Raw genomic sequence first — 22,800 nt, 5'->3', positions numbered from 1 at the left:
GCCCTCACTCTGCTCCCCCTGCCCTCCCTCCACCCTGGCTCCACTTCCTGTGCTCCCAGCCCTCCATCCAGACCCTGCTGTGGCCAGTTTTGTGCAGCTCCATGGGTGATGTCATGCACATTATGTTGAGCTAATCTGCATACTTGTAAATAACCACAAACTCTAGTGCCTGGTCAGCACACCCTGCTCCAAGCATTGGCCAGCGGGTGCTAGATTGGAATGGCTGGGTGAGAAGCTGGAGGCTGTTTGATGGAGATGTCTATGTGGAAAACTGAGTGGGTGTGGGTGGCATGCCTGGGGGTGTAGATGGGTGCCCCAGCTGCTGCCACCACTACTTCCAGCTGTTCTTTCCCTGTTTCTATCTAGGAGGAGGATTGGGGGAAGGTAGGCAGAGGGGCTGCCTGCAGCTCCCAGAAGCTGGGAGGAGCCATTGCAGACCCAGAGAGAAAGCATGGTCTAGTGGTCAAGGTGTTGGCCTGGGATACCCTCCTTCCATCATGGAGCAGGCTTGGGAGAGGCAGCACACTTGGAGGGAGGGAGGAAGGAATGAAGCCACCTTCACGTTCCTCTCCTGATTCCCCCAAGGGCTGAGCATCCTCCCTCACAGCTATTAGGCTGCTCTCAGGAGGAAGTTTTAAAGCATTGCTGGCTTTCAGCCAGGCCAGGAGCGCTGAGGGTGGGAGTCATGTCAATACTTAGGCGCTAAATCCTTGTTTTAGGTGCCTAAGTCCCAGTTTTGTCTCCACTGCAATCCACAAAACCAGTCATATCTGAGACACGCTTGCCCTGAAGATGGGCCTGGAACGTCTGGCAAGCCAGGCAAACCGCTCTCAGCTCCCTGACGTTGATAGGCAGCGATAGTTCTGGTTGTGACCACAGGTCTTCAGTTTTCATACTACCCAGGTACGTTCTCCAGCCCATTTCCGATGCGTTGGTGACCAGGGACAGTGAGGGCTGAGGCTTGGCGAAGGGCACTCCTGCACAGATCACCTGAGGTTGTAGCCACCAGCTGAGGCACTTGAGAATTGGGGGTGGGAGGGTAACCAGTCTGTCCAGAGAGTCCCAGCTGGGTCTGTATACCTTTGCCAACCAAGGCTGGAGGAGGTAAAGGCGCAATCTGGCATGTTGTACTACATACGTGCGTGCAGGCTGCCATATGCCTTCGTGCAGTTTCTGGCCGTGGAGGTTGGGGACCAGTGGAGGCTCTTGATGATGCTACTGATGCTTTGGAACTGGAACTTGGGCAGAGAAGCTCTGGCTTGAGTGGAGTCCAGGAGAGCCCCAATAAATTCTATTTTTTGGGTTGGGACTAGGATAGACTTGGGCACGTTCAGAATGAGCCCCAGCCTGCTGAAAGTGGCACATGCCAACACCACGTCCTCTTGCACTTGCACTCGAGAATCGCCCTTGATGAGCCAGTCATCCAGGTATGGGAAGACCTGTACCTGGCGTTTGCGGAGGAAGGCTGCCACAACTGCCATGCACTTTGTGAACACGCGAGGGGCTGAAACGGGAGTACAGTGAACTGGTAGTGTCAACTGCTGACCATGAATCTCAGGAATTGTCTGTGTGCCGGAATAATCGATATATGAAAGTACTTATCCTTCAGGTCAAGGGCAGTGTACCAGTCCCCCAGATCCAGGGAAGGAAGGATGGTGGCCAGAGAGACCATACAAAACTTCAGCTTTCTTATAAACGTGTTGAGGTTTCGCAGATCCAGGATAGGTCTGAGCCCACTTTTGGCCTTGGGGATGAGGAAATATTGGGAGTAGAATCCCCTGTCCCTGAACTCCTGAGGAACCTCCTCTATTGCCTTAGAGCGAGGAGCGATTGCACCTCCTGTAGAAGGAGTTGCTCACGAGAAGGGTCCCTGAAGAGGGATGGGGAAAGAGGGCGGGAGGGTACTGAATTGGATAGAATATCCCACCCATACCGTGCTCAGGACCCAGCGATCTGAAGTAATCTCAGCCCAGGGACGGTACGATTCACAAAGGGAGGGAAAGGATCCGAGACTTGGGCTGGTGCTCCATCCTCGGGCGCACTTTCAAAAGTTCAGCTTCGATCCAGGGGGCTGCTTGGAGGAGCCCTGGCTGGAGGACTGTGGAGGACACCTCCTGTTATTTCTGCCCCCTCTCGATTATAGTCCTGCCTAGGGGTCCTGGATAGAAGCATGAGAGGGGCTGGGGTTTAAAGGGCTTTCTCGGGGATGCTAGTGTGTGAATTCCCAGAGACTTGAGAGCTGCTCGTGAGTTGTTGAGACTGTGCAGTCTCCAGGGCCAGCTCCAGCTTTTTTGCCACCCCAATTGGTGAAGCCAAAAAAAAAGATAAAGCCAGTCGGCAGCACTGCAGCGGTAACTCAGTCGTGCTGCTCCATTCTTCAGCAGCAAATTCGGCAGCGAGTCCTTCTCTCCCTCTCTTCCTCTTCAGCGGCAGCTCAAGGGACTGAGAGACCCGACGCTGAATTGCCGCTGAAGACCCAGACCGTGCCGCCCCCTTTCCATTGGCCGCCCCAAGCACCTGCTGCCTTCGCAGTAGGGTGGGTGGGGTAGGGAGCTCTTTTGAGTGTTGTGTCATCCCCTCCTAAAATGGTGTCCCTCCACTCCCATCTGTGGTGATCTATGGAGGCTGAACCCCGTGGAGCCCCAGTGAGTTCACTAGGAGGACTTCACACAGGGAGAATTAGAAAAACCTCACTACAACCAAATCAACTCCAAATCTCACTGCGAGTGACGGCCGGTGCTTCTGCCCCAAAGGAACAGAGAGAAGAGATTGGTTTCCTTAGTCAGAACCTACTCATCTTGGCAACCACGCTCCCGAGTCCAGTATTAGAGGAATAGGTCAACTGCTGTGTGCGCCCACAGATAGGGCACTGGACTATGACTCAGGAGACTTGGTTCCTGCTTTGCTACTGACCTGCTGTGTGACCTTGCTCAAATCCCTTCACCTCTCTTCCCCTCCCACCCTTTGCCCGTTTAGACTGTAAGCGCTTTGGGGAAAGGACCGTCTCTGTGCCCTGATCTCTGTTGGGACCTCCTACGAACGACCATAATGCAACGAATAGCTCTGCTGAAAGAGTCACTGGGCCATGTCCAGCCCTGGTGGGATCAGGGAAGCTGCACCCATTTACACCAGGGCTGGGGCTGGCTAATCACGAGCCTCACTTTTTGATACACAAGTTCACTTGGTGGTTTCTGTTTTCACTAGAAGTTGAGGCTTATGACAGGACCAGCTGCTATTTCACCGCCAGGGAGGTTCTGAAGAACCGTGTGCCCCCTCGTGACCAAAATGGACAACTGCATCTATCAATTCTGACACTCTACTGTCCTCAGTGTATAACTAATAAAAGCCAAAACATTCCATCCCGTTGTGAAGACCTCCCTGCTGCCTGGAATCTAAAGATTCCCTTTGAAGAAGCCATCCCTTGGGCCCATAGCGGAGCTGGGAGATTTTGCACTGAAATCCCAAAACAGGCGAAACGTGTTTGTTACACGTCCAAAAAGTGGGCCTGGTTCGTAGATAGGGTCACAAAAATTCAGGCTATACTAGGAGTATAGTAGTTTGAAATGGATCTGTGCAGCTTTATGGCTGAAATGGTTGTTATTTGCAGTAGTATCTCTGGCTGCCGGTACCACGGGGAAGAGGGATTGTGAGCGCGGGTGTGTATTTGGGATTACAGCAACGAAGAGCCAGGGAAAAGAGGGGAGATAGTAGGAAATTGGAGGAGTGGAAGATAAACTAGGACATCAGTCAGCCCGGGTTAATGGTTTTGGGTGCTCACGCAGCAAGGCAGTGGCAGGAACAAATCCAGGCCTGAAGTCTAGTCCACTACGCTATCCTTGAAGAAAACTAGAATGGAACCACTATGCGACATTTACCAAAGTCTCCAGTATCCAGAGATAACCTGGGAGGTCAAGCATGCAGAGCTCCAAATCTTTCTGCAACAACACACGGCAAAGGGGCTTTCCCTGAATGCCAAGGTACAAAACACCTGTACGCTGAGCAAACTGCAAATTTCACCTCTCTGTGAAGGTACCGTGGGAGACTCCCCTTTCCCCAGCTCCTTTACACCTCTGCTTTGGTGCACTGGAATGGTAGAGGTATCACAGTGGCCCAAGATAGCACCCCCTGTAGCACAAGAGCAGTATAGAATTGGGCTAGGGGTTGTTGAACTCTTAGAAATCTGCCCCTTAACATCCATTGGGGCCAGATTTTCACAAGAGTTCAGCCCCCGAAATGCACGCAAAGTGCGGGGCTGTTGTGCAGAATCCAGCCACTCACCTTGGTGCCTACTATCAATTTCCTCTCTGAAAAATACCACGTTCAGGTGTCTTTAGGGCTGCAGGCCACAAGGTGGCAGAAAGAACCCAGAAATCCTGTGTTGAACCAGCAGGCTGTTTTCACTCCAGGATCCATAAGAGAAGGGGATGAAAAGCAAGAGCTAGATTCACCCTTACTGTCACGGGGAGGTGCCAGAAATGTTGGCTTTCTAGATTCCCTGCCATTAAAGGTGACCACAGCACTTAACACTGTACGAAGCACTGTCAGGGTCTGTAATGTGTAACAGAAGTACGGTCGACGGGGCGAGGTGACCTGCCTTCTAGCCTCCATTCTTACTCGCTGCGGCCTGTTCTGTGCATTAGTGTCTCCATCTCTAACATGGGAATCGTAACTCACAGCAAGCGGTGGGGCTTAATCGGTGAGTATCTGTAAAGTGCTTTAAAGGGGCTGTTGGAAGGGTGCAGCGTGACTACCCTTCGTTTACAGTCCGGTTAAGCTCAGGAATACCCCCCAGGTGCCTTTATGTCCAGTGTCCTGCTCAACCTACCAGCCAATTTCATGTGCATGTGACAGGCATTTAAATCCCCGTCAACACACAGGAATGTGCTACACAGGGGATGGGCTCCAAGAGAGAATGCCAGTGCTTTGCATCTAAACGTACCCCATAGGACTAGCTCCCCTAAGTAGTTTGGGTGGGGTAGGGAGCTCTTTTGAGTGTTCTGTCATCCCCTCCTAAAACAGCATCCCCCCACTCCCATCTTTGGTGATCTATGCAGGCTGACCCCCATGGGGTTCAGTGGGACTTCACACAGGGGCAGGCGGCCGCCCACGCGCATGGATCACTGAGCAGGATCAGGGCCCAACAACCTGCATCCCCAAGCACTTCAATCTGATACAGGGATGATCTTCACTTCCTGTCCTAAACTGTTGTGCATTGCCCACTTTCCAAAACAGGACCCTCCCCTCTCCCCGCTGCACAACAGACATTAAGATTAGCGCCGGGCAAAAGGAACAAACCCTTTTTTCCCCCTCCCCCTTCCCCTTCCCTCTCCCTGGAGCATCACTTATTATAAACTTTCAAAAAGGCAGGAAAGGCGGCCAGCACATCCCTCGGCCCGTACCGCTTCCTGCAGCCCCCATTGCCTGGAGCGGTGAACCACGGCCAGTGGGAGCCGCGATCAGCCGAACCTGTGGACCTGGCAGGTAAACAAACCGACCCGGCCCGCCAGGGGCTTTCCCTGAACAATCAGCGGACTAGCTTTGAGAACCACTGCTTTAAACAATCTGGAAGCACATTCAAAATGACAACTCTTTGTTTTTACACTTTTCAAGCCTTGTTACAAAGTTTTCAAAGACGGCTCCCAGTGAGTCAGCCAACACTACAGAGACAGAAACCAGTTCAGGACCCCATTCTCCACTGCCATGCACCATGTATGGGCATTTACACTAGTGAAAACTGAGTGCCACATGGATGTAAGATGCAGTGGGCAGTGTTTTACGGCAACTCTGCCCTTTGCACGTGACTGACAGGCAAGGTGCAGGACAATAATCTGCCCAAGATTACTGTGGTGGTTTTTTTACATAATTGCTGATCCAAATAATAGCAAAGTTCACTTGGTGATACTTTAACCAGTGGTGTGACAAAACGGGGCACTAAATTCCTTTTCCCCTAAGCAAATGGGTGGCATGTTTTGGGGTGGGGAAAGGAGGGAGGGGGTCTGCTCTATACAGGTTTTGTATCTTTATAACTATATAGTTTAAGCAATACAGACCCCGAGTGTAGAGCCCTGCACCGATACAAAAGTTGTATCCGCATCCAAGGTCCACAGCTATAAAGCCGATACGCGCAGATTTGCAGGGCTTTACCCGAGTGTTACATTCATTGCGATAAGCTGTACCGCTATAAGCACCTTTATTCAGATATAAATACGTCCACACTAGAGGGTTGCATCACTTTAACTATACCTGTTGCTAAACCAATCTCACTGTAGTGCGACCAACCTTATAAGCAGACAAACCCTGGTTGAAAATTGCCACCAACTGCACTTTATCAGTAGGCAGGAGCCAGAGTTTATTCCGTTATCATGAATTTCAGTGCCCTAAAAAGTCTGACAACCAGTAAATCATGCTAATCCCTCTTTCCCCCTAGATCCTCATTAAAAACACCTGTAGCATGATTGCAATTAAGGTCCAGAGTATAACCTGCCATCAGCCTGCATCTCATGATGGGGATTTGTTAATAGGTTATTGGGAATCATTTTATTAGTACTAATCAGCAAGATAAAAGCCACCATAAACTGTAAACAAGTGATTGGGGCAGAAAGCAACTGAATGTTGCTGACCAAACATCTACCCAGGTTCGAAGGGTAGAGATGGTTTAATGGACTGGGGTCTGGCGGGAGGAAGGTTTTCCAGGAGGCTGAGCTGTGTCCCAGCTCTCAGACCTGGAACATTGTGATCTACAGAAGAGAGACGGTCACTTTTCCTCCCCAGCCTGAGCCCATAGCTACTCAGTTATCACCCCATTTTGTGTCTTTGCTGATTATCTCCTCTCCTTGAGTGCAGGACTTTACGGTCAATAGGGTCCAATCTCCCCTGAGTTCCTGCACCATCAGCCCCGCTCTGACGCAGCTCAGCCTGCCTGGTCTGTAGTGTCTGGAATTAGACGGGGCCAGCTGAACATGTTTGGAGAGATGGCTCCATACCTCTTTGCTGCATTGATCGTCTACAATGAACTAAAAATGATCAAAGAAATGGAAAATAGCTAGTAGATGCATCCCCACTTGGGTCAATGTAGGCCTGTCCCCTACGGTGCTATCCCCCGGTACTTTGCTTAAGTCTAGTCTTCCAACCCCTTCCCCTATTCCACAGCCCAAGAGATCTCACAGACTGGAAGCTTTTGCTAATACTGACCCTACATTTCCCTTTGAGTTTCACTCCCTTGCCCATAGTAAATTCTTCTCTCTTCTTGGTATTTACACACTGGCAGATCAGTACACGTATACCAGGAGAGAACGGTCTCCTGCACTCTGGACACTGCATTCACCTGGTGGTGGAGGGCGGTCAGTCACTGCATTTTGAATGGCACTGCAAGATGACTGACAGCAGCAAACATCTGTACCTTGTTTATGCCAGCAATGTTTGGGCACAAGATACCAGCCTAAGGGGCGCTATGTTCAGACAGGTTTCAGAGTAGCATCCGTGTTAGTCTGTATCCGCAGAAAGAACAGGAGTACTTGTGGCACCTTAGAGACTAACAAATTTATTTCAGCATAAGCTTTCGTGGGCTACAGCTCACTTCTTCGGATGCATAGACTGGAACGCACAGACAGGAGATATTTATACATACAGAGAACATGAAAAGGTGGAAGTAGCCATACCAACAGGAAGAGTCTAATCAATTGAGATGAGCTATCATCAGCAGGAGAAAAAAAAATTTTGAAGTGATAATTGAGATGACCCATAGAAGGTGTGAGGAGAACTTAACAAAGGGAAATAGATTCAATTAGTATAATGACCCAACCATTCCCAGTCTCTGTTTAAACCTAAGTTAATTGTATCTAATTTGCATATTAATTCCAGTTCAGCAGTCTCTCTTTGGAGTCTGTTTTTGAAGTTTTTTTGTTGCAAAATTGCCACCTTCAAGTCTGTCACTGAGTGGTTAGAGAGGTTGAAATGTTCTCCCGTTGGTTTCTGAATGTTATGATTCCTGATGTCAGATTTGTGTCCATTTATTCTTTTGCGTAGAGACTGTCCGGTTTGGCCAATGTTCATGGCAGAGGGGCATTGCTGACACATGATGGCATATATCACGTTGGTAGATGTGCAGGTGAACAAGCCCCTGATGGCGTGTCTGATGTGATTAGGTCCTATGATGGTGTCACTTGAATAGATATGTGGACAGAGCTGGCATCGGGCTTTGTTGCAAGGATAGGTCCCTGGGTTAGTGTTTATGTTGTATGGTGTGCGGTTGCTGGTGAGTATTTGCTTCAGGTTGGGAGGCTGTCTGTAAGCGAGGACTGGTCTGTCTCCCAAGATCTGTGAGAGTGAGGGATCATCTTTAAGGACAAGTTGTAGATCTTTGATGATGTGCTGGAGAGGTTCTAGTTGGGGGCTGTAGGCGATGGCTAGTGGCGTTCTGTTATTTTCTTTGTTGGGCCTGTCCTGGAGTAGGTGGCTTCTGGGTACTCTTCTGGCTCTGTCAATCTGTTTTTTCACTTCAGCAGGTGGGTATTGTAGTTTTAAGAATGCTTGATAGAGATCTTGTAGGTGTTTATCTCTGTCTGAGGGATTGGAGCAAATACGGTTGTATCTTAGAGCGTGGCTGTAGATAATGGATCATGTGGTGTGTCCTGGATGGAAGCTGGAGGCATGTAGGTAAGTACAGCGGTCAGTGGGTTTCCGGTATAGGGTGGTGTTTATGTGACCATCGCTTATTAGCACAATGGTGTCCAGGAAATGGACCGCTTGTGTGGACTGGTCTAGGCTGAGGTTGATGGTGGGATGGAAATTGTTAAAATCACGGTGGAATTCCTCGAGGGCTTCTTTTCCATGAGTCCAGATGATGAAGATGTCATCAATGTAGCGCAAGTAGAGTAGGGGCATTAGCTCTCGTCCCCTACGCAGACACTGCTTCTGCCCCTCAGCATTTGCCATCTGTCGCTGCTGATAGATCACCAGAAACATGACAAAGCCCTGGCTGGGATGATTTAGTTGGGGATTGGGCCTGCTTTGAGCAGGGGGTTGGACTAGATGACTTCCTGAGGTCCCTTCCAACCCTGATAGTCTATGATTCCAGAAGCAGCTCACACTCACAGGGAAGCGACTAGTTAACTCAAGTGCGATGCAAACCTGTGGCAGATCCAGCTTTGTAAGAAGGGTGAGGTCTTTTTGGCTTGGGTAATGGGATGAGGAGAGGTTAGCTTGGCTGGTTCAAATAAGAGATGGGCCAGAATTGCACAACAATACTTCTGGCTCCGTGTCCAAATCCTCCTCCTTGGGGTGCTCGACTCAAATTCAGGTTCTTAGAAAGCTAAAGCCATTGCTTGGTTGTTCTGGGCTGAATGAGCTGCTGGTTTTCGTCCCGTCCAGAAGACGTGTTACTGTTATGACAAACCCCGATCCTCTGGTGTCAGTCCAAGCAGAAGGAGGGTCCAGGGCAGGACTGAGGCCCTTTCACTGCTGCTGCGCCGATTGCTAGTGTACCTGCTGGTTGGACTTCAGTGTGAAGGGATGTCAGTCCAGTGTCTTCGGAGAGGCAGGGCAGTCTAGTGAGCAGGGGCTGGACTGGTTCTCTGGAGACCTGCCTTCTATTCCTGGCCGTGCAATTGCTGAAACTAGGGAAAGTCACTTTCCCTCTTTCCCGGCCGACCATTTATCTGTCTTGTCAATTTTGATTATAAGCGCTTTGGGGTAGGGACCAGCTCTTACCACATGTTTGTTCAGCATCCAGCACACAGGGGCCCTGATCTTGTTTGGACTCTCAACACAATACCGCAATATAAATAATAACCACCTTTCCCAAATCCCAACCCTAAATTACACACACAGCAGCAAGAGAACAGCCGTGCGGCTCGATAATCAAAGAGAGAACGCGTCTTTATGCAGGCATGGGAATATAAATTACTGAAACCGACACAAGTTAATTTATCTCAGCATGTGCAGGATGTGTTTCCTGGCATCCGCCTGGATTTGGCAGACAACACAGGCCGCATCTATATTTCACTGAGAGAAATGAATTCGCTGTACGGCATCCGTTGCCATTTGAAAGCATTTGATGGTGTCTGTTTCATCGTATCTTCTTCCAACTACGCAAGGCACAAAATCTCGACTGAGAAACCAAGAGCACTTCCTCACTCACTGGTCTGTTTCATGGCAGGTGGAAGGTTGAACACAAAGCCAGTGGAATTAGCCACGTAGAAAAGCACCAGCAGGAGAGATTTTATTTCAAAGCTTGACGTATTTTGTCCATGTGCCAAGAACTCCAACACGACCCTTACAATTTTCTGCAACATTTCAAAACAATAGGAAAGAAACACAAAGTCACCTTTGAGCAGCCGAGTTAAGTCGGAGAAGAGGAAGGCTGGTGTAGACACTCGACCTGGAGATCTAAATTGAGTTCCTGCTTCCGCCACGCGCTCCTTGTGTGTTTGTGGACAAGTCGCGTCATTCTTCCATGCTCCAGTTTTTTCCCATCTGCAAAATGGCAAAATTAATACCTCCTGGTGTATTCAGCTGAGAAGCTGTTTGGCCCAGGGGCTGACTCTCACTGCAGATTTTCAAAGCAGAGCAGTTCCCATTTAGGCATGAAAATGGACTTTCCAAAGACTTGCGCACATTGGGTACTGAGCACTTTTCAAAATCTGGCTTGTATTTGGGAACCTAAATAGGAACTGAGCCTTTAAAAAATCTGGCTTCACATGTAAGCAAAGTATCTAACACAGTGTGGTCCTACTTCCCACTGGGGACTCTGGCCATTACTTTAAGACAAATAATAATAATAATAATAAAATGGAACAATTGAAAAAAAAGTTACATGCTCTCGACAATGCGTTTTTAAGGCCAGTCCTTGGAGTCGTGTTTGTATCTGAGGGCAGAATTTGGCAGTACCAGTGTTTGCAGGGCAGGAGCCATAAAATGATACATAGCTTACCTATACCTTGATGGCTCAATCTAACTCAGAATTGTTACTCGTTAGTAACAGATCCTGCAGCCTGGTTCGTCTTGTCTAGCAATCTCTTCATAACGAGGAATAAAGAGTGGTTGCAAATAGCTCTTTCACTAAAGCGGCTGCCGTTGGCATAATGATTTTATTAAATCTGCCTTGGCTTTTGATGAATTGCCACCAGGCAATAATGAAATTCTCCCTGCACGTCCTCCGACTGGGGATGAGTCAATTCAGAGTGAGATCTCGCTTCCCACTAGTCAGTCTTCAAAAATTGTCAACACCACCTGAGCTGAAGCTCATGCTGGGTGCAGCTGGGCGGGAGGATAAATCAGAAAGCAGTGGGGGGTGAAATGAGGTCAGGATCCTGGCTGCTGAGCGTTCCAAACCGAACCTCTCGCATTGAGAGGGCGCCCTCATGCTGGGGAAGGAGATGCTTTAGGTTGTTCTACTGCTGCAGCTGGGCTGATCCCGTTTGAGAAGTTTAAACTGGGTGGAGGAAGAAGGGGAAAACCCCTCATCTTGAACCGGGCCCAGTAAACGGTAGCAGGAGTCCAATTCACTGCAATGCTGTCCCAGGCAAACCATCATCAAGAACATCAGCCGGTCGGAGGCCTTCAGAAGGGAAAAGCAGGAGTGAGGTCAGAGGAGATCTAGTATATTCGAGCAGGACTTTGCTGAGGCAGTGCAGTTCGGGAGACCGAGCTCTGGCGTGGGACTTAAGAGACTAGGGTACATCTACACTGCAATAAAAAAACCATGGCACCGAGTCTCCGCTGACTCCAGGTTCCAGTCTGAGCTTGACCATCTACATTGCAATTTTATAGCCACGCAGCTCAGTGGCGGCTCCAGGCACCAGTGCACCAAGCATGTGCCTGGGGCAGCAAGCCGTGGGGGGTGGGCTGTCAGTTGCCATGAGGGCGGCTGTCAGGCAGCCTTCGGCGGCATGCCTGCAGGAGGTCTCCCGGTCTCGTGGCTTCGGCGGCAATTTGGCGGTGGGTATGCCGAAGGCGCAGGACCGGCGGACCTCCCGCAGGCATGCCGCCAAAAGCTGCCTGACTGCCATGCTTGGGGTGGCAAAATACATAGAGCCGCCCCTGCCGCAGCCTGAGCCTGAGTCAACTGACGTGGCCATGCCATGGGTCTTTCATTGCAGTGTGGACATACCCCTAGGTTCTACTCCTGGCTCTGGCACTGACTCAATGATTGACCTTGGGCAAGTCACTTGATTGCTCTGTTGCTCCATTTGTGAAATAGGGGTAATCGCGGCAGTTTGGGGGATAGTCTGGGTCAAATCACAAATTCCATTTTGTTCTGGGAATGCCGTCTAAGGTTGCAACCTTCACTGGGGATCAGAGGATCTATTTTTCAGGAATGACTTGATACCTAGTGGACAGACTACAGGTATGTCTACACTACAGTGTAAGCCCAGAGTCAGTGGGACTTGAATCCGCAGACCCTGGGTTTGAAATCCCAGGGATTGAGCGTCCACACTGCACATTGACCCTAGGCTCCACACCATGGCTCCAGCATTCACCCTGCAGTATGCAGACCTGAGTCCAAGCATCCGTATCTCAGATTTCTTAGAGTCTTCCCAAAACATGAAGTTTCAAAAGGGATGGGGCAGAGAGATACAGGCTGATGCAGATGGCAGGAGCTGCAGAGGAGAAGGCTCTCACGCCAAACAATGGGCGAGTCGTGTAAGGGGAGGAGAGAAGGCTGAGGTGCAATCAATGTTTTGAGCTATCCACCAAATGCCCCTGCTTTATAGCTAGATGGGAGGGGACTGTTAAAGCTTATGGGACAGGGGGGCTGTCATATTTTTCTGTCACAACATGGAGTCACAGTAAGGAGGCAGCGGAGCAGCACTGAGCTAGACAACCCATTGGAAGGGGTTAGAAAGGGAAGGGAGAAGCAGATTTCCAAGTAATCCTGACGTGGCAGGGGAGGAGTTGCTGGAGAGTGAGGGGGTGAAACTGCAGTAGTGGCCTTGTGCAAAGCTCTATAATTACATCTAACTTCTCAGCAGTGACCCATTAATCACCCTGCGGAAGATTAACAGGCATGTAGGACAGGAATAATCCTGCACACGGAAGTGCTCTTGGGATGGTGCCCTGAAAAGCAGGGAGTGACATCGGAGGTCCCACTCGGCGACCCGACCCGGGCGGGGGGGGAACCGCTGGCCTTGCCCCCGGCTGCCTCGTGGTGCACTTGGGCACAGCACCCCAAAGTAGCTTCAAACTCAGCAGCAAGAGGTGCTGGAATCATGCTAACAATGTTGCACGTTCACTAACCATGGGACTGGCCGCAGGTGGGGATATCCCAGCCAGACCTGTCTGCAGAGCATACGGACAGGAGTGAGGCCAGCGGTGGGAAGAAAGCTGCTGATGGGGACAGGTGAAAGGTGCCACAGCCGGCTCAGACCGGGACTGACTTCTCTTTTACTCAGGGCAGCTGCTTCTCTCTGGACTGCTCCAGCCCTGGAGCCTGGCTAAGGGGCTGTGAGAGCTCCCTGCAGGCAGCTGGCCAGAGCCAGACTTTCAGACGGCTGCTGTGACCTCCAGAACAGCCTCTCCAAGCGCGTTAGATTCTCTGCAGCCCCGGCAGCAGGCACCGAGAGTGGCGGAAGTGCTGCAGAGCTGACGCGATGCCCGTCAGCTCTTTGGATGGCTACGGAGCGGCAGATGCCAAGACAGGACTGACGCCATTAAACACGCGGGCCCAGATCCTCAAATGGCTTGAGGAAGTTAAGAAACGAAATATCTTTGAGGAGCTTGGCCTCGGAGTCTGAGTCTAACTGAAACCACGTGGCAATGAGAGCCGGTAGGACGCCCGGTCTTGGCTCCACATATCCCCACCAGCCACGTGGACTACATCCAAATGCACCCCTGTGCAGAACTGGCCCCTCTCTGCAACGCCTGCCACGGTGCAGAAGCGGCATGTGGCCCTGATTTCACACGACAGGGCAGGGATATTCAGTGTTTGTCACAGAAGTCGGAGTCCGGTGTCAGAAATCCAGCCTGAACGCAGGAACCCACGTCCCCCCATAAGACAGCCAGCACTGACTAGTCTTGCCCTGGGATGGGTTGGCCCTACTGGTTATATTCTTCTACGGACAGGCAGGAGGGACGGTCAATGGTTGTGGGCCCAGCGGTGGGACTGAGGTTTCCCCCACATGCTCTCAGGCAGAGCAGATTCGAAAGTCTGTATTTTTCTAGAAATCCATGACTGTACAGAGGTGGCACGAAGCAAACAGGCCCCGCAGAGGTGGCTGGACATGGCCCAGTCCGGTTAATGATCTGTGCCTCCCCTGTTCTGGTGGAAGGCAGGGAATGTGGCCCAGGTTATAGGATGCAGGGCAGGGGCTCAGGAGACTTGGATTCTAGTCCCGGCTCTGCTGCTGCGGTGATCCTGGACCTCTCTGAGTCTCTGTCTGTCAAAGAGGGACACTGATACCAGAGGGCTTTGAGCCCGAAGGAAGAACTGCGTGTTGCTGTTTCTGTGCAATCAGGCAAATATAAGACAGGTGCAGTGATTAGGAGCCGCGTAGCATAAGAACGGCCGTAGTGGGCCAGTCTAAAGGTCCATCTAGCCCAGTATCCTGTCTTCCGACAGTAGAAAAAGCCTTGTCCATTTCTGGCTAGTAGAACACCCCAGAGGCTGCAGCCTAGGATCCACCAATGCTTTATAGACAACAATGAAGCCTCTCAAATCTCCCAGCCAATATTTCCTCCCTATTTCACAGAAAGGAGAAGTGACGCCACCAAGGTCACGCAGGGAGTAGGTGGCGGAGCCATTAATAGAAACCTGGAGTCCTGAGTCCTAAAGCTGGGACTTCATCCCTAGCATGTGCTCCCGCTCATGGTTAGATTGGCCCACAATAGATGTCATCTGGGTACCCTTGGGGACATGTTGAATTAACCTCCCCTCCACTGGGACCTGTCAACTCTAACTTGGCAGGGGAATGCAGCTCGCCCCATTCAGAACACAGCTGCCCTGCCAATACTATAACCATGGTCTAATCTCACGTATACGTAAAGGGAACTGGGGAAACCAATGAAATTCTTTGTCCAAGAGGCTCCGTTTAAATGACTAGAAAGTATATATTTTTTTAATATTGTTGGCAATTATCGAGTCCAGCATTTGTCTTACCCGGGAACACAAACTCCCTGGGCAGGTTCAGAGATAAGAGACATGCAGCTACTGCACATATTTCATCTTTCTCAAAACAGGACCGAAGTACCATTCGCGGAGGTTTTAACCGCCACACGGATAAACTACCGCACTGGTGTGCACAGGGTTTCAAGCAGATGGTTATTGCTTTGGCAGCAGTCACGCTTATTAGCATCAGGGGTGGTTATGTTTTTAAAATATAAAATACATCATAACGAACTTTGTTACATTTTATAGGCTCATAAAGCTGATAGCTGTGGGGAAAACTCCACAGACTACCCCCACCCCACTCAACTTTGCCTGAACTTTCCCACTGGCTAAGCTTTCTTTAGTCATGAGAGAAGTTTGCCGGCACTGCAGGGCTCAGAGAGGCAGCGGGTAGAACACTGGATTAGGATGCAGGAGCTCCAGAGCCCTATTGCGGTTACCAGTCGTTGGTTAATCACTTCGCCTCTCGATAACTCTGCTTCCTTTCCTACCCGTTCTCTATTTAGAGAGTTAGGTGCCTAAATATCTTTGAGCATCTGGGCCTTAGCAGTTGGAGGCGGGGCCGCCCGGGGGGGGAAGTGGGGCAATTTGGCGGCGGGGGGGCCCTTCAGTGCTGCCGATTTAATTACAATCGAAAGCAAAGAAAACCCCACTCTCGCGCTCCCCGCACACCCTGACGCTTGGAGGTCAAGTCTTCTCGGTCAACCTCGTGAAACACACATGCAGAGATCCGCTAATATTGGCTCGGCGCTGTTGGCATTGATACGTTGTTTTACTCGTGTCGTTTATGTGAGGCGGTTGTGAATATTTTTGACTTTGAATAAGGGGGGGTCACCCACGTAACCCTGGCCGAGGCGATCTAGGTCATCTGGAGAAGTCCTATGCCAGGGCGTAAGCAAAGGTGTATCTCCATCTGCTGCTTAATACAGGCTGGTGTGGCACCAGTCCCGCCAGATGAGTGCAGCATCAGCAGAGCTCCAAAAAAGTCAGGCTTCAAGACAAGTAAAGGTGGGAGCCGTGCAATGGAAACAAACTCAATCAGAACGTGTTGTGCAGCTGGGTCTGTTTTGCTGCTACCCGGAATCCCAGCCATGTGCAGCTGGCTGCTGGCCAAGCGGGCGGCTGGATTTGCATTGGCCTTCTGGCCTGAAACATGCCATGTAGATTTGCAATTTTTCTGCTCACTCCCCCGGGCCTGCTCCCCCACTGGTTAATTAAACTCAAGGGCTAAGGCAATGGTATGGGAGTCGAGTAGCCGGCGTGGGGATTTTGCACTGTGCTGGGAGTTCGGCTGAGTGTTCGTTGACACAGGCCGTTGAGTGGGGGGATGGTTTAGTGCGTAGGGGGTCTGCACGTGGGCGCGGCGAATTCCAGCCGGAGTCTCCGCTAAATACAAAACCATCAATGGTTGGAGGGAGCAGCAGGGGTCTGCTGAGACTGGAGATACGCAGAGGGCCGAGTGCAGATCTTGGATACGCCACTATCGGCCTGGAATAACGAGGAGCAAAACTTGGCCCCCACGATGCGGCTCCAGCAGCGCTAGCGGTGATGGGAGCGGCTGAGGATGGAAAGTGCAGGAGTTTTCACCGCTGTGTCATCACAGCGTGCGTCTACACTGGAGCTGGCAGGTGTCGTTCCCGACTGAAGCAGCCGTACCAGCATTAGCTGCGATCGTGGTAGCGTGCTAAAATCGCAGTGTCCGCGATCCTCGCTAAGTACTCGCTGCTCTTTGTAGCATGCGAGCTCCCCCAGAGCGACTCAAGCTGGGACTTACCCCTCCAGTTCCAGTGTGAACAAACCCTAAGGCACCTCCACCCTGCCAACATTACAGCTCCCATCCCAGCACTACGCCCGGGGTGAGTCACGGCTGCCATGTTTGCCAGCAGAGACAAGGCCGCAGCCTGCTTTCCACAGCCAGGAATAAAATCCTGGGCAGCGAGTCCCTGGAATCCTTCTCCCTCCGCTAACTTCAGCTAAGATTAGGGTGACCAGATGTCCCGATTTTATAGGGACAGTCTTGATATTTGGCTTGCCCTGAATCAAAGGACTCGACCTCTCTGCTTGGAATGCACAGCACCTGCTCACAGGCGGGTCAGCGCCGCACTGAGACACAAGAGGGGACCGGACCAGACTGGGCCCTGAATTTTGCAACTCGAGTCCCTTCATGATTAGCAACTCACAAGCTGGGGTAGGAAGCTGCCCATGGCTTGGGCTGAGTGCCTTTCCCAAGCCTCGGAGGGCACTGGCATCGAATTCCTTGTCTAATTCAACGGTACCTAACAGAATGAGGCTCACAGGAAATCTCCCAGACCCCAGCATCTTGAAGCAAAGCTACAACAGGTCTGTCTACACTGTAGTTAAACACCCATAGCTGGCCCGGGTCAGCTGACATGGGCCAGCCACAGGCATTTCACTGCAGTGTAGACACACCCAAAGGGACTTCACTGTTCCTAGTGATTTGTCCATAGCAGGTGCTCAGGTACCACAGTGACGGGCGGCAGGAAAAAAACAAAAAGGGAGAGAACAAGTTAAATACTGACAGCTCAGAGACTCCATGGGCAAACCGAGCAACCATTGCACCCAGCCGCTGCCTTGGGGCTTGGATTCAGGTGTCTGACATTCAGCTTTTTGTGTGTGGCTTACACTTGGCCAGCACCTATAAAAATGGATCTGGAGGGTTTGTAAGGCCCAAAACCCTGTCTCCTTAATGGTGTGGCATCTGGATCTATTTATACGTATCGGCGCTCGGCCATCAGTGCATGCAGCCTTGGAGAGCAGCAATGGATTTATGAAGAACACGGCATCACCCGCTGCCCTTTTCAGAAGACAGCCACAGACTCACAAAAAGATGCTCTGGTACACAACCGGATAGGAGATCTGGGTGCGGTTCCTGCACTGTGTATCCACAAGGTTACTTAAATGCTCTGGGCTGATTCTCTCCTGCCTGACACCTTGTGTCACCATTTACACTTGTGCAAAAGGCAGGGCGTAAAATGCTACCCTCAGTAGAACTGAGTGGAGGATTCTGCCTTGATTGTGTTTTATGCAGGGTGTAAATGAGGACACAAGGTGCAGGGTGAAATCAGGCTCCTGGGTCTCCATTTCCATATTAAACCCAAACGGGGTTAATTCTCTCACCCCCGCGTGGGAGGTGTGTTCACTCTGAGGTGCTGGAGAAATGCAAAGGGGTATTTCTGGCACCCAGCATGGCCCATCAAAGCCAGCAAAAAAGACCCCAGAGAGACATTTCATATGAAGCATGGCATTCTCACAACAGAGTGCAATACAGGATGTGAATGCGAGGGCAAGGCGCATCGTTCAGAGCACCGCAATCTCACTATCAGGATCTGGACTCACCCTCTGCTTCCCCTGGACAATGGACCCTCCAGTGAGAGTTAGGAAAACAGCTGCCTTCTGACAAGTGCTTATACAAAGGAGCTGCCAGGAGAGGAAAAAATAACTAAGATAAGGAGCATTTCTGCTGCGTTCAGCCCACAGCAACAGCTGAGTGTGCAGTTCAGATGATAAGTCAGCAATTACTGTTATTAATTGGGGGGCCTATTCGCATGATGAGACAATTCACAGATCGGATCTGCTGCTTGTTTCTCGCAGGCACGACCCTGACCGCAGAACTCACCAGCCACTGTTTATGATGTACCGTGCACTTTTGTAATCCCTGCGTGCGTAAAACCAGCCTGCACTGGCAAAGCACAGACTGAGTGTCTATCACGAATCCGATGGCTCGTGCTCTCACTGCTGGATCAACCAACTCTCACCCTAGCTACAGCTCAGAAACTCTCCTGTGCAGCACTATGGGAACTCCCCTCTCATCCCCACATGCCCCCAGGACACTGCTACTAGGGTGACCAGATGTCCCGATTTTATAGGGACAGTCCCGATTTTTGGGTCTTTTTCTTATATAGGCTCCTATTACGCCCCACCCCCGTCCCGATTTTTCACACTTGCTGTCTGGTCATCCTACCCGCTACATGGGAGCCATGAGAGGGGCATGGCTGGGCCATGGATGTCAATCCTATGCTGTGTCTGCTCTGGGGGGGATTTTACCCTGGCTGGCTGGGGTGCCCCTGTACATCACCAAAGTGACTGTAGGGGCCAGGGTCGGCTCCCAGAAGGAAAGAGTCAGTCAGTCTCAGTGTGTCCTTGGGGTGCAATGAGTGTTTAAGGCCACGGTTTCATGCATGACTCGCTGTATCGACCGTCTCTGCAGAGCCCTAGGAAAGCCACCCCGGCTTCCTCGCAGTTAAAAACGGGGCCTTCTGTTGCCAACAGACAGAGCAAAAGCCATCAGCACGTTTGCTGCAACACAACGACGAGATGCCAAAACACACAGCGCCGCCCCCGCCTGCTGCTCGTCCACTCACAGAGCCAGCCTGGTGCTGAGCCACTGTCTGGCAGCAACCTCCCCGGCTGCTCCCACCACCTGTTGATTCCCAGGGATTCCCAGGGGGATTCCCAGGGGGACCAGAGAACGCAGGGGATTGTTCAGAGTTTCCCTGTCACAGGGAAATCTCCCTCGTGTAAAGGGACCGCTCGGTGCAAGGAAATATTAATTTACTCACTGAACTGCAGGCTGGGAACTTGTTGCTTTCTCGAAGTGCGTCACAGCAGGGGGAGGGGGAGGGGGAGGAACACCCATTGACAAAACCAGAAGTATGGAAGGCGTGGAGCGTGGATCCAAACCCTAATACTCGGAGTAACCCAGTTAACCCCTTGATGACCACTTCACTATATGCGCCCCCGCCCCCGGAAGATAAGGTCATTTGGGGGACGGGGTGGGGTTTCTTGCCACCATTCATGTTATAACCAACTAGTAGCTGAAAGCCCCTACTGGCACATGGGTAACATTTGTAAAGTCATGTAAAAATGCTGAAAATGGACACTAGCAGATTGAAAAATCCCAGCCATGATGGAGCCTGGCGATGACCCACGGCGGGGGTTTTATGCCGAGTATGAGCAAAGGTGGGCGAACGCGTGTGTAGGGCTGGGAGAGCGGTCGGGTTGGTTTGCACGGGGGTTGTTTTGTCTAGGGAGATTGGTGTTGATTTGTGCAGGTGGTGAATGAGGGGTGCATGCTGCCAGGAGGCGCACTGTGGGTTTGGGTTTAGGGTGCGCACTGGGTATTGTGTAGATTTGTGTTGAGAGGGTGTTATGCTAGGAGAGTTGTGTTGGTTTATGTGGGTGGCAGCTGGGCCGAGTAACCCATACAACCAATGAGTTTGTTGCCTGCAAATTAGCAGCACATTAAGGGTGGCAATCCGTTGAGTTTTCTCCGATAACGCAATAGCCCGGGACTCCTGGCATGGGCTAGATCCGTGCCTTACTGCAGCTGTGCACCACATGGGTGTAATTCATAAAGTCAGAATGGCTGCGAATTTACACACTGGCTGGTAACAAACTGCAAGAGCCCGTGATGGTTCAACCTGGTGGTATTCTAACCTGAAAGGATTCCCAACCATGCTTATAGCTACTTCCCTCTCGTCACACTGACAGACATCTTATGCTTCAGAGTGACACACAGAGCGAGACTCCTGGAATCTTATTAGAGAGCTGGACTATCGCTCCTGAATGCGATGGAGCAGTTCCCCTAGGCCCAGTGGCCAATGAGCCTGCATCTGTTAGACTTGGGCTCGGAGTACTGTACCTTTAAAAGGAGGAGTCTGCCTCTCAGCTGCTACGTGGCATTCCGAGGCATGTGGCATGTTGCAGAGGAGACACGGTGGGTGGCTGTTCTCGTCATCGAATACAACGATTTCTCCGCCTGGGACCGTGCAGTTGCTCTCTGTGTAGGGAAGAACATGAGCGTGGGGCCAGTGGCCTACACGTGGCATGTTGTATCCAGACTAACGAACAGCTAAGGCAAAAGGGGCAGTAGATGCTTAGCTGGCTGGAGGTGGGCGGTCTAGTGCGAATACTTGCCCTGGGGCGGGGACAGAGCCTCAGAACCGGCCTAGGCCCCCAGATTTGAATGGCTTCGTTTCATAATATTATGATTCTCAGCTCTTATTTGGCTCCTCGTCCAGGGCCGACTCCAAGTTTTTTGCCGCCCCAAGCAAAAAAAATTCCTGTGCCCCCCCCCGGCCCCACCCCAACTCCATCCCTTCCCCGCCCCATTCCAACCCCTTCCCCAAATCCCCGGCCCCGCCTCCTCCCCCGGGTGCGCCTGGAGGGAGCGGGGAGAAGCGGACTGGTGGCATGCTCGGGGGAGGAGGCAGAGGCGAGCTGGGGGGGAGTGGTTCCTCTGCCCCCCCCGCAGGGTTACTTCCTGCGGCCTTCCCCGCGTCCACCACTGCCGCAGCTCACCTCCGCTCAGGGCCAGCTCCCGGCTTCTTGCGCCCCAAGCAAAGGGAAAAAAAAAAAAAAGGAGCCGGAGCGCTGCCCCTTGGAAAGTGCTGCCCCAAGCACATGCTTGGAGCGCTGGTGCCTAGAGCCAGCTCTGCCCTCGTCACAGATTCTGAAGCGGCTTGGACCACGGCTCAACCTTGCCCCTCCTTGCTGCAGAGCCAGGTTCAGCTGCACCCATGGTCAGCAGAGGGGCTACCAAGGCCGAGCTGGGAAAACACATTCCCACCTTCCAGACTTGGGCTCAGACCTTGCCTTTGGGCTCACATATCTCAGGTACAGGGGCTGGAAGTTACACAAGAGGCCAGGGGAGAACTCACAGCAGAGCCCACCTTCCCCCCAGGTGGCACCTTCCGCTCACCCTGCAGTCCAGAATCTTAACCCTTAAACTGCCCGTTTCCCTGGAAGATCCTGGGAGACTGGGAGTCTGCAGAAGGGGGTGGCCTAACATTCCTGTTTGAAATCGTGGGCGCCGAGAGAGCCCCAGCTAATGAGAAGAGAGAGTCTCAACACCTTGCTTCTAATACCTCCCGAGCCCCTGTGGCAGAGGCTGAACACCGCAGCAAAGGCAGAATCTCTCTTCTCCAGGCTGCTCCAAGCTGGCTGGGCCAGAAGAGGCTGGAGGAGGAAGCGTCCTCGCAGACAGAGCCACAGCGGTGGCATGGGCAGAGGTGGGGAAGTTTAATCACGTCCCCCGCTGGAGGTGGCTGCAGCTCATTACTGCGAGGTCTCCCCTTGGGAAGGGAGTAGCCATAAGCAATAAGCAGAACATTGGTAATTGCAGACTCAGCAGAAAGGCCTCTCTCTCCACTCCTCCCCCAGCAAGAGGTTCCTTCTGTCAGTTCGCTGCTTGGCAGCACATCCACCTCTCCAGCTCCCTGTGCTGGGAAGGCACGTGGGCTTTAGAGGAAAGAGACAGAGACATTCATAGACTATCAGGGTTGGAAGGGACCTCAGGAGGTCATCGAGTCCAACCCCCTGCTCAAAGCAGGGCCAATCCCCAACTAAATCATCCCAGCCGGGGCTTTGTCAAGCCGGACATTCTGTTACCATGGCCTCTCGCTGCAATTCAGAACCCACGGCTGCCCTGGGCCAGCTGACTTGGGCTCCCAGGGCTCGGGCTGCTCAATTGCAACTGGAGCCCGGGATCTAGGACCCTGCAAGGTGGGTGGGTCCCAGATCTTGGGCTGCAGCCCCAAGCTGAAGGTCTACAGAGCAGTTAAACAGTCCCTGCAGTCTGAGAGTCTGAGATTGCTGGCATGGGCCAGCTGGGAGGAGCGCGGGGGGGTGGTAATTGCAGTGTAGACGAACCCTAAGATCTGGGGGCCTGCAGATCA

At 51.8% G+C, this 22,800-nt stretch overlaps 1 protein-coding gene across 1 annotated transcript in view; it reads left to right on the top strand.

Moving 5' to 3' along the window:
* Window positions 1–22,800, top strand: part of ACE (angiotensin I converting enzyme) — a 107,158-nt gene that overhangs the window by 5,286 nt on the left and 79,072 nt on the right. The window lies entirely within an intron of this gene.

This window comes from Mauremys mutica, chromosome 25, assembly GCF_020497125.1.
Source record: "Mauremys mutica isolate MM-2020 ecotype Southern chromosome 25, ASM2049712v1, whole genome shotgun sequence".
Taxonomy (NCBI): domain Eukaryota; kingdom Metazoa; phylum Chordata; order Testudines; family Geoemydidae; genus Mauremys; species Mauremys mutica.
This window is presented reverse-complemented; position numbering and strand designations above follow the sequence as displayed.